Raw genomic sequence first — 10636 nt, forward strand, 5'->3', positions numbered from 1 at the left:
GCCCTTAAACAATTGTTTAGACTGTTAATGTTTCTAAAATGATTCTAATGGTGGCTAATCCGATTTTTGAGAATCTGGTTTTCCAATGGATGCCTATTGCATAATGGATGGCATTTTTGGTGGGAGGGATCTCAGTGACAGAAATGTTAACGGTTTAATTAGTGTAGATGGTGACTTTAATCTTCCCATAAATAGTATCCTAGAATGGGCTCACAGCACAAGTATTTTAACGGCAATTTTTAAAATTTTGAAGCCATTAAAATTTTAAACTGAGTGAGTTAAGTGAGCAATCTCCAGTACTCACTGTGACTAAACTTGTGAAAATCAGGAAGCTGATCTACATTGACCTGCTGCTATGGGGTCGAATCAGGATTGGACCCAAATATTTTGATTCAAAATCCCAGTGTTCCTTCTTCTGAACCCTAAGTACCTATTGCTGGCATAGGGATGAGAGAGAATGTTTGGAAAGCAAAGAAACCACGATAGAGCAGTGCAACTTTCTAAAGGTCAGAAGAGAGCACAACACAACCAGGAATAGAACAGCCTTGCCCTGAGAGGCAGAAAGCCAGACAATAATTCAAATTCACTTTCACCTAATTCTATGAATTGGACCTCTTTATGCTTCAGTTCTTTCTTTATTTTTGGTTTAGTTAAATCTTCAGTAAATTTTAAGAGTTAGATTAAGGATTGCAGACTGGTTACCTACAAACCAAATTAGGTTCACAAATGAGTTTTATTTAGACTATACAATGTTTTACCTTTTTTTCAGCTTTTTTTGGAGATATAATTGACATGTAACATTTTATAAGTTTTAGGAGTGTAACATGATTTGATATACATATATATAGTGAAGTGATTACCATAATAGGGTTAGTTAACACCTTCATCACTTCACATAATTTCTTTCTTTCTTTCTTTCTTTCTTTCTTTCTTTCTTTCTTTCTTTCTTTTTTTTTTTTTTTTTTGGAAGATGAGAAATTTAAGATCTACTCCCTTAGTAACTTTCAAGTATATAATACAGTGTTGTTAGCTATGGTCACCATGCCGTACATTGGATCCCCAGAATTTATTTTTCTTGTAACTGGAAGTGTGTACCCTTTGCCCTATATCTCCTGATTTCCCCCACTCCCCCAACCTCTGGTGAACACTATTCTGCTCTCTGTTTCTATGATTTTGGCCTTTTCAGACTCCACATATATGTGAGATTATACAGTATTTGTCTTCCTTTGTCTGACTTATTTCACTTAGCATAATGCCCTCAAGAAAGGGCAAATGGCAAGAGTTCCTTCTTTATCATGGCTAAATAATATTCCATCACACATACAGAGAGACTTACACACAACACATCTTTATCCATTTATCCAGACAGACACTTCATTTTTTCCATATCTTGGCTATTATAAATTGAAAAATGTTGCAATAAACATGGGAGTGTAGATATTTCTTTGAGAACCTGATTTCATTTCCTTTGAATATATACTCAGAAGTAAGATTGCTGAATCTTATGGTAGTTCTATTTATACATTTTTGAGGAAACTCCAGCATAGCAAAAGAAAAAAAAAATCCCAAAATGAAAAGGCAATCTGCAGAATGGGAGGAAATATTTGCACACCATCTATATGATTAGGAGTTAACATCCAAAATGTAGGAAAAACTTCTATAACTCAGTAGCATAAGAAAAAAAATCTGATTAAAAAAATGGGCAGTGGATCTGAATAGATATCTTTCCAAAATAGACATACAAATGGCCAACAGGTACACAAAAACATGTTCACCACCACTGGTCATCCGAGAAATGCAAATCAAAACCACAATGAGATATCACCTCACACTGGTTAAAATGGCTATCATCAAAAAGACAAGAGATAACAGGTGCTAGCAGGGTTGTGGAGAATAAGGAACTCCTGGAGCAATGTTTTACTTCCTAGAAAGATGGGTGAGTTTAGATGTGCAATGCACACTCTAGCCTTTATTCTTTTCACTTGTCTTAAACCCACCAGTCACTTCACACCTCTATACCTGCTCAGCCACTAGTAATCCTTTGTCAGTGACCATGGCTTTCCAAACAGCTATAATGGTCTATCATTCTCTAAATTACCTGGTTAGCGAGAAAAGGTCTTGGGGCTAGCTTCTAAGAATAAGCTACTTGGAAGTTGGTCTCACAAGAAAAATGTCCTCATTAGGAAACGGGGAAAATCCACTCTGCACATGCAAAAATGTAGTCATATATTCTCCTGCTAGTGGCAATTTCCAAGACAGGAAGGGAAGGACGATGCTCCCAGTGAAGTGGAAGCCAGGAACTAATTGGAAGCTAGGAGCTCCTCATTGGATGGGGAACCAAATGGAATTATCCCAGCTGGAATTCGGCCAAGATTGAAGGCTGCCACCTGTACAAGTTAGGGTCACTAGACCAAGAAACCAGTTGCAATTTCCTCTGATAAATGAACCTCCCAAAAGCTCAGTAATCTGGAGTCCATGCTGGGCGGATTGGATGGAATACTTTCCTATGAGCAGTATCACTTGGCAAATATCCTCTTGAGAGAAGTTTCATCTTCATGAGTCAGGTCTGCTGACTTGGAGGCAGTGGGTGACTTTAATTTTCATTAGCTTTCTGTCACTGCCCCCAAAATTTGGTGCTGCTCCAAATTCTTGGGGGTCAGAGGGCTTGTGGATCTTTCATATTTCCTTTCTTATGTTTGTGTAGCTTTCAGATGCATAATCTCATTCAACACTCCCAGCAAGCTAATGAGGTGGGCAGGAAGCAGCTTTCATCTCCAGTGTAAAAGGGAGTAAATTGGGACTCAGATAGTTTCAGAGCAAAACCTCAATCCAGGTTTCCAAACTCCCTGCCTATGATGTTTCCATTGTACTTTGGCACAGGTGAGTGGTGGTGTTCCAAGGTTCGTGGCAACAGGACAAGCTGTATATACTTGAAGCCAAGGCAACTGGGATAATCTGGGTAAACAAACACAGTTCAGTTGGTTACTGGGATTAGTAAGCACTGCCCTAATATTATGGCCTCTAGGTGACTGGTATCATGACCTCCTTCCTTTCTTTCCTTTGCCCTATGCGAGTGAACTGTGCTATTAATTACCCAACCATTAGTGCCAGAAACCTGGACATCATCATCCACTTTCCTTCTGGCCCTGCATCTTGGGGGTCCCTGAGTTCTGGGACATCACCTCCCTCTTACATTTTAATGCTTCTGCTTGCTCTCCCCTCCAGACCCGTTTTTCTCCCAAAGGCCATTGAGATAGCAACTCAACTGGCCTATGTGGCTCTCAGCTTATACCTCTTCTGAAAATGTTTCTTTCATTCATGACATCTTTCTTGATCCTTTCTACCTCTCCTCAGTAGAGTGGACCCCTACTTAATTCCCTCACAGATTTCCGCACACCCAGACAACATCTATAATATGTTAGTACGTGTGTTATTTGTGTATATCTATCTCTTCGTAAGACTATAAACAACTTGAGGATCGGGGCCCTAACTTATTCCTCATTGTATCCTCATCGGCTGGCTCTTGACCTGATGACAATAGGCGCTCAGACAACATTTGATAAATAAACAAGCCAATATTTAAGACCCCTCCCCCCACTATATTTCAGGCACTTTGGGAGATGCAAAGGATAAAGTCACTGCCCGTGTGGAGTTTATAGTCAACTGCTGACATTTAAGCTGATAACCATGATAAAGTTTGTTAAGTGCTTTACCAGTAGTATGACATGCATTCTGGGGGAACACGGGTCAGGGGCTGGAGACTTTCTTGCTTCCAACTGTTTGTCCAGATGGAGGAAACCTGAAGGACCTTCTTGGCCATCCTGTGGCTGCCTTTTCTCTCCCCACTCTCCTGCTTTATCAAGCATGATCTGAGACATATCTCTAACAAGTTAAGCAGAAGCATTTCTCTGGAACGCTGGCATCTACTTTGCTGAAACCCATTAATTCTAAGCTTTAACACCCTTGGTCAGAAATAGCTCAGAACCTTATGGGGAAATAAGAAAAGCAGACTGTCTGGCCACAGTCACGGGACAGATATTAATATCTCCCTTCATGGATAGCCCTCTGTCTCTACATCCTTTCTCCCACAGCTTGCACCCCACCCCCACCACCAAAATAAATGTTTTCCAAGAATCTACGACAAGAGATTTGAAAGTAAATCAAAACCTGAACAGAGGGTCAACGAAAAAGGATAAAACTGCCACTTATATGTGTCTAAGGCAGTAAAAGGGGCAGCTTGTTATATTATTTACAGTCTCCATAAAGACGAGGCCCTCCTTGCTCACAAAAAGCCCTGAGCTTATTAATTGCCAGCCAGGCCTGTCCCTCTCTTGGATTTTGTACCTCAGAAGGGGAAGGCAGGGACAGGGTTAACTCTCTCTTTCCTTTCACTTTCTCCCTCGCTTTTCTTTCTTTCTTTTTTTTTTTTCCAAGAGAGCTTTTGGGGCATGAGGAAAGGTTTGTTAAACCTCCAGATTTCTCTGCATTATGTCCAGGTGGCATGACGTGTGAACAGACGAAAGATTAAAATCACCGAGGAAATCGCTCTGTCTGAGCCCAGATCACGACGCCTTCCAGTGACCCAGCGACCCAAATGCTATCTGTCAACTTGTCCTTCCAGCGACTTTTCACCCCATGCTCTGTGGCTGCTACTCCAGGAAAAAAAAAAAAAAAAAGAAAGAAAGAAAGAAATTAGGATTTGGAAGGGAGAGGGAGGGAGAGAGAGAGGAAGCTGGGATAAAATACTGCCTTATTACTAAGGACTCTGCAATGTAGGTCAACTGTGGGGCGCGGGAGCCTTTTAACAAACCAAATATTTTTTCCAGACCCTCATTCGCACTCTTTTCTGACTTTCTACTGAAACTTGCAGCTCACTCAGGAAATGTCACACCAAGTCTCAGAACCTGGTCCTTCAACAAAAACTAGGTTCTAGGGAGTCCACCAAGGTTGGAGATTTTCCTAATTTTCAAAAAATTTTCCACAAAACCTGTTTTGCCTTGTCTTAGATTCTAGATGAGTTAGATGTTGTCAACAAGCACCTTTTGGACCCCAGACATTGCCAGAGTTAGATGCTGATTTTGGGGTGGGAGGTGGGATTGAGTGGGATGGAAGAAGGAGTGGAAACAGGGATGTAGATAGTTCCACAGGGCTGGCCACTCAGATTAAGAGCCTGCTCACTAGGAGCCTCTGGGTTGGCTGCAGAGCCAGATATCCCAAACAACACAAACACCAGGCCGTCCATTCTTTAAAGGCACTGGATGAAACCATATGAAGTTATAGTTGTCTTTTTAAGATCAAAAGCAGTCAAATACTGGCAGTTCCCTATGGTCCAAACTTAAGTCCAGATCTAAATAGCACTTTTTCTAAAAAGTTAGAAAAATACCAAATATCATCTTCTTTCAAAGAAATAGCTTTGTGCCCTATGTAGCCAGTGTTTCAAACATGTGCTTTGTCTACCAACGGTGTACAGCACTGGAGGGGGGGGGGGCTGATTCTACATTAAAATGTAACAGAAAATCAAAACCATTCAGCACATCTTTTTTCATAGACCACCAATTTTTTTCTGAAAGACTTTGACAAGGGCATTTAAAAACTAGAGCATTTTAAGTAGGGATTGTATGAAAACTCGGGGCTTTCAGATGCTGAGGAGTTTGCATAGAAGTAATTGTATGTTCTTTTATTTGATGCCATTTTCTGTCCTGAGATGTCATACAAGACCTCACAGTATATCTACTTGTCATGTCTCCTTAGGCTCCTCTTGACTGTGACATTTTCTCAGACTTTTCCTGTTTTTGATGACCTTGACAGTTTTGAGAAGGACTATTGGTCCAGCACTCTGTAGACTCTACATACCATTTTGTATATTTTACATTTACATAATGTAAGAGACATTTCTTTAAGTCTTCGCTTGCTTTTTTCAGAAGTGTTATTTTCAATGACGGCGTGCTATAACTCTGATAACTGTGACATTTAGATGTTTTCCTCAAGAAAATAAAATAGGTTTCTGGCTGTGTTTCTTTGATGCTGACCGGAGATTAACATGGAAGGGACGGCATTCACCAGTGAAAAATATGCACTTAATCATTTTATTCTGGTGCTGATAATTTTGACAGTGTTTGACTTCTGTCTCAGTTTATTGTGTAAATATAGGCATACATGGACACCGAACAAAGCACCATACTTGGTAAACACACATGCATGCATGCACACACATACATGCAACACAACTGACTCTTCTACACCTTGCTGGAGCATCTTTTGCTTGCTTCTCATTGTGTGTTGCAGCTCTGGTTCTGCACTTGCTCTTTATGTGACCTTGGACGAATAACCTTCCCTTTCTGTGTCTCAGTTTTCTCATCTGTACCATGAGGACCAGAGTAGCTACCTGACAATGTTATGGCAAGGATTAAATGTGACAATAAATGTAAGATTCTTAAAACATGCATTCAGTAAATGCTGCTAATTATGACGACTACCACTACCAGATGAAGTCTAATCTTACTCTGGCACAAAAATCTCAACCATGGGGTCCTACTATCTCTCTTAAGGCCTTGGATTTTCTTGGTCATGACTTTGCTTCTGCATTTCCTCTGTCTGATATGTCTATTTTCTACTGCTCTCCTTTCTAAACGCATCAACCAGTCTTTGATGCACAGATTGAAATACAGTTTTTCTGTAACTTTTTCTAGAAAAACCTAATGACTCTTTCTGCTTAGCTTTTTCTACAAGGTAAGGATTACCATCGAGATGTTATGGATGAAAAACTGATGCTCGAGGTGTATAACAGATTTTTCCCATAGCCATCTAGCTTAAAATAGCTAATAAAGGTGAGATTCAAATGTAGGCATTTCTGATACTCTGTGCTTTCCCTCTCCATCACCCACCTTCTACTCTGGGATCATCTACAAAGAGCTATCCTGGAAAGGACAGCTTTAATAGCTTTGGAAACTGGTTTCAATTCTGTCACCAGGCCAGGAGTTCCAATTTATTTGGGCAGAGTGGGGCCAAGGTCGAACAGGGAAAATTCTGTTTCCTTGTCTATAAAATGAAAATGAGAGCCATTTTCCTGAGGTCTTCCTGTTCTAATATTCTGTGATATTTTCTCATACCTGGATATAGCAATGGAGATTACCTTGGTCTGCTTGGCTTTGGGTTGACCACTTTTTTCTTTGTCATTTCTTGGTTTTGTTCTCTTATTCTCAATCTTAAATAGGAGCTTAATAGAAATATCACCTCCAGGGAGTTGAAGAGACATTTCCAGAGCCAGGTCCTGTCAATAGCATATCCAATTCCATTAGAACCACTTCCATATCCTGTTGCTCTGATATTTATAAATGTCCTGTTCTCATAATAGATACAGGCTTATAGATCATTGCAAGACCACTTCATACCTTGTTGCCTCAAAGAACCAATGCATTCACCTTCTTTGTTCCTCCAAATGAATTCACACACCAGCCCTTCTGATCAGAAAATCCGTATCTTGTTACCTCATTCCTATACTCTCAGTCAAGCTCTCTCTCAGGACCCATGATTACATTAATTACAACCTCTGTAAAAAGAAGCTCCTGCCTGAAGGTCTCTGTGCAAAATCAGGGTTACTTTTTTAAAAAGGAAAAGCTGCTTCCAATTGGATCACAGAGCAAAGGAGTGGCTAAGTACCCTTTCCACAGCTGGTCTGCCCAGGCCTCAGTGGGGTCCACAGGAATTACAGACACAGATGCCATTCTGCATGGAGGAGAAGCTACAAATCCAACGTTTTCTGAAATATCTTCCCAGACCATTCTGACCACAAATAACTTCCTCATTCTCTAGGCACTTGGAACACGTCTATTTGGCCACTTTTCTTGCCCCTTTTCACCTTATATTATAGTGGGTGGGATTTGAATAAGGGAATCTTTAAATCAAGTCACCTCTCTGTCCCTTTGTAATTATGTGACTTTCAACCATTTTCTCAGCCTCCCTGAATCTGAATCTTAGTTTTTTTTTTCTCATGTTGAAAATGAAGATGGTAAAAATTCAAGGTCCTTGGGTTCTTTTGTGAACATAATGTTAAAGTAGTGCTTATCGTCTCAAATATTTTAAGTTCATCGACTAGATGTCATGTATTGTTGTTCCTTTGTGTCCAAGTGCAATACTTTCTTCAAAGAAAAATTTAACTAATTATAGCTATTACTCAAAAGGATCTCTGATGTTCTCATTTTTAATCTGGGCCGGCTGGTGCATTGAACACCATTGGACTATTCTCAGCCTTGTCTATAGCCTGGGACAAATCTAGTAAAATACAAGAGAACTAACAATTTAACAATTTATTTCCCCTCTATATCTTTCTCATCACTTTCTCCTCCTGTTTGCTGCTTTCTCTTCCCGATCCATCATTTCTTCCTGCTTTCCTCAGGGAAGCCCACTGACATGTTACCTGTCCACAATCTCCTCTACCTTCCTATCAAATCAGAAAGTTCTTACATACCAAAGCAGAAGGCATGTTAGGAAGCCAAAGGTGGCAAAATACTTCACATAAAAGGGTTAATGGACAGTAGTTAGAAAAAAAAATGTGTTAACTCTAAATGCAAGAAAACAAATTACTGAAGTCTTTCCACCAAAGGGTAATCAGCGATCTTTACTTTCACATAGATTAGCTCATTTAATTCTCATAAAAATCTATGAGAAGCTTCCAGGTCCATAGGATAATGGCAACAGCCGGAATTGGAATCCCTCCATGCAGCTTCAAAAACAAAAACGCAGATGAACAAGTGAGCAAGTAAAATCGCCCATATCCTGCTTTGCAACATAGCATAAAGACAATGAACTTTACAAACTTTAATTTACAACTAATTGGGAAAATCAGTGGGGATAGCAGAGCAGAAAGGAATAAGAGGCTGGGAAAATCAAGGAATATCATTTAAGGTTGCCAGGCAGAGTAGTCTAAGCAGGGAAAAAGAGACTCTGGCCATGATATAAGGGTAGGAGTATGAGGTAACAACTTGGTCATGAATACAAGCCTTCCTAAACAACAAAAGAAACACAGACTAAAACCCAATTTAAAAGAGAGACAGAGAGGGAAAGAGAGAAGAAATCACATAGTACAAGTCACTTAAGAGTGAAACTATATAATGAACACAGTAAAATAATTGAAGAGCTGAAATAAAACATATAAATCATATTAATAAATGTAAATAAGCTTAATTTGTATATTAAAAACATATTTTCAAGCGGGCTTACAAAACAAAACAAACCCTGTGCAGTACACAAATGATACGACTAAACCGAGGTAGTGCAGAAAGCCTACAAATAAAGAATCGAGTGAGTGAAGTGTAGGGCTTTGCAAAGAAAGTGAGAGCAGAGCTTTGATTTTGCTATCTGTCAAAGCAGAGTTCAGGACAAAACGAAGCAAGACGAAGAAGAAAATGTTATAAAGGCAAAGGCCACAACTCACAGTAAAGATGAGATAGAAACTTTTTGCACATCAGCCACCTTTCTATAACAGAAACCAAAGGAAATGCAAAGAGACAGAGCAAACATTAAGAGACTTCGGCATGCCATGCTCAGACTGAAAAAGGTAAAGTGGATAAAAAATAAGTGAGGATAAAGGGGACACAAGCAGTACAATAAATCAGATGGATCTATATGCACCCTGATAACAGAGAATAAGTCTTATTTCTGATTTCACATTGGATATTTGTGAAATTCACCAATTTACCACATATTGAGTCACAATAAAAAATTCAATAAATCACACAAAGTAGTCATAATACAAAAAATTCTCTGATTATTATGCAAAGAACCCAGATCCAAATGAAGAAATACAATTAATATCATGTTGTAAAAAATAATCATTAAAATATTATGTGTCAGAATCTATGTATCTTTATACAATTAAAGCAGTGACCAGGAAAATTGTATAGCCTTAGATAGATATGTCAATAAATGTGAACAATGAAAATGTGAATTAAACATGTCATCCCAACATTTGAAAAAACAAAATAATTCAGTTAACAAAGAGAGCAAAAGAGAGGAAATAAGAATAAAATCAGAAATTAATCAAGTAGAGGGGTGCCTGGGTAACTCAGATGGTTAAGCATCTACCTGCATCTCAGGTCAAGATCCCAAGGTCCTGGATCAAGCCCCGTCTCTGGTTCCCTGCTCAGTGGAGAGCCTATTTCTCCCTCTCCCTCTTCCTCTCCCCCCAACCAGCTCGTGCTCATGCTCTCTTGCTCTCTCTCTTTCTCTCTCAAGTAATTAAATGAAATATTTAAAAAGGAAATTAATGAAGTATAAAAGAGGAAAATAGCCATATCAATAGATATTTGATTATAAAAATAAAATAAGCAATCACTGGCTGATCTAATTAAGAAAGGTAACATTGTTTATGGGAAAGGGGTAGCAGAGAAAAAAACCCCACAAATACACAAGATAAAAAATTGGAAAGAAAGAAAAAACATTGAGACAGATGAGAGTTATATAATGCAGAAGTGGATAATTTTTTTGGGAAAACATACTTTGCTAAATTGATTCCGGTGAAGCAAACAGACCAATTTTTATAGAAGCCATAGAGAAAGTTACCAAAGAGTTACTTCCCACTTTCCACATCTCAGAAAAACAGTAGGTCAAGAGGATTTCACAGGGGAATTCTACGGAA

At 39.1% G+C, this 10636-nt stretch overlaps 1 long non-coding RNA gene across 2 annotated transcripts; it reads right to left on the reverse strand.

Moving 5' to 3' along the window:
- Positions 1–1340: 1340 nt before the first annotated feature.
- On the reverse strand, positions 1341–10219 carry LOC140627064 (uncharacterized). 2 transcript variants are annotated; one of them, XR_012026017.1, is made up of 4 exons: positions 10084–10219; positions 7133–7270; positions 4535–4649; positions 1341–2955 (listed from the first exon to the last, which is right to left on the reverse strand). It is a non-coding gene; the product is annotated as an uncharacterized lncRNA (long non-coding RNA). The 2 variants fall into 2 exon arrangements; XR_012026016.1 differs by lacking the exon at positions 4535–4649.
- Positions 10220–10636: the final 417 nt, after the last annotated feature.

The sequence above is a fragment of the Canis lupus genome, chromosome 38, assembly GCF_048164855.1.
Source record: "Canis lupus baileyi chromosome 38, mCanLup2.hap1, whole genome shotgun sequence".
Classification (NCBI taxonomy): domain Eukaryota; kingdom Metazoa; phylum Chordata; class Mammalia; order Carnivora; family Canidae; genus Canis; species Canis lupus.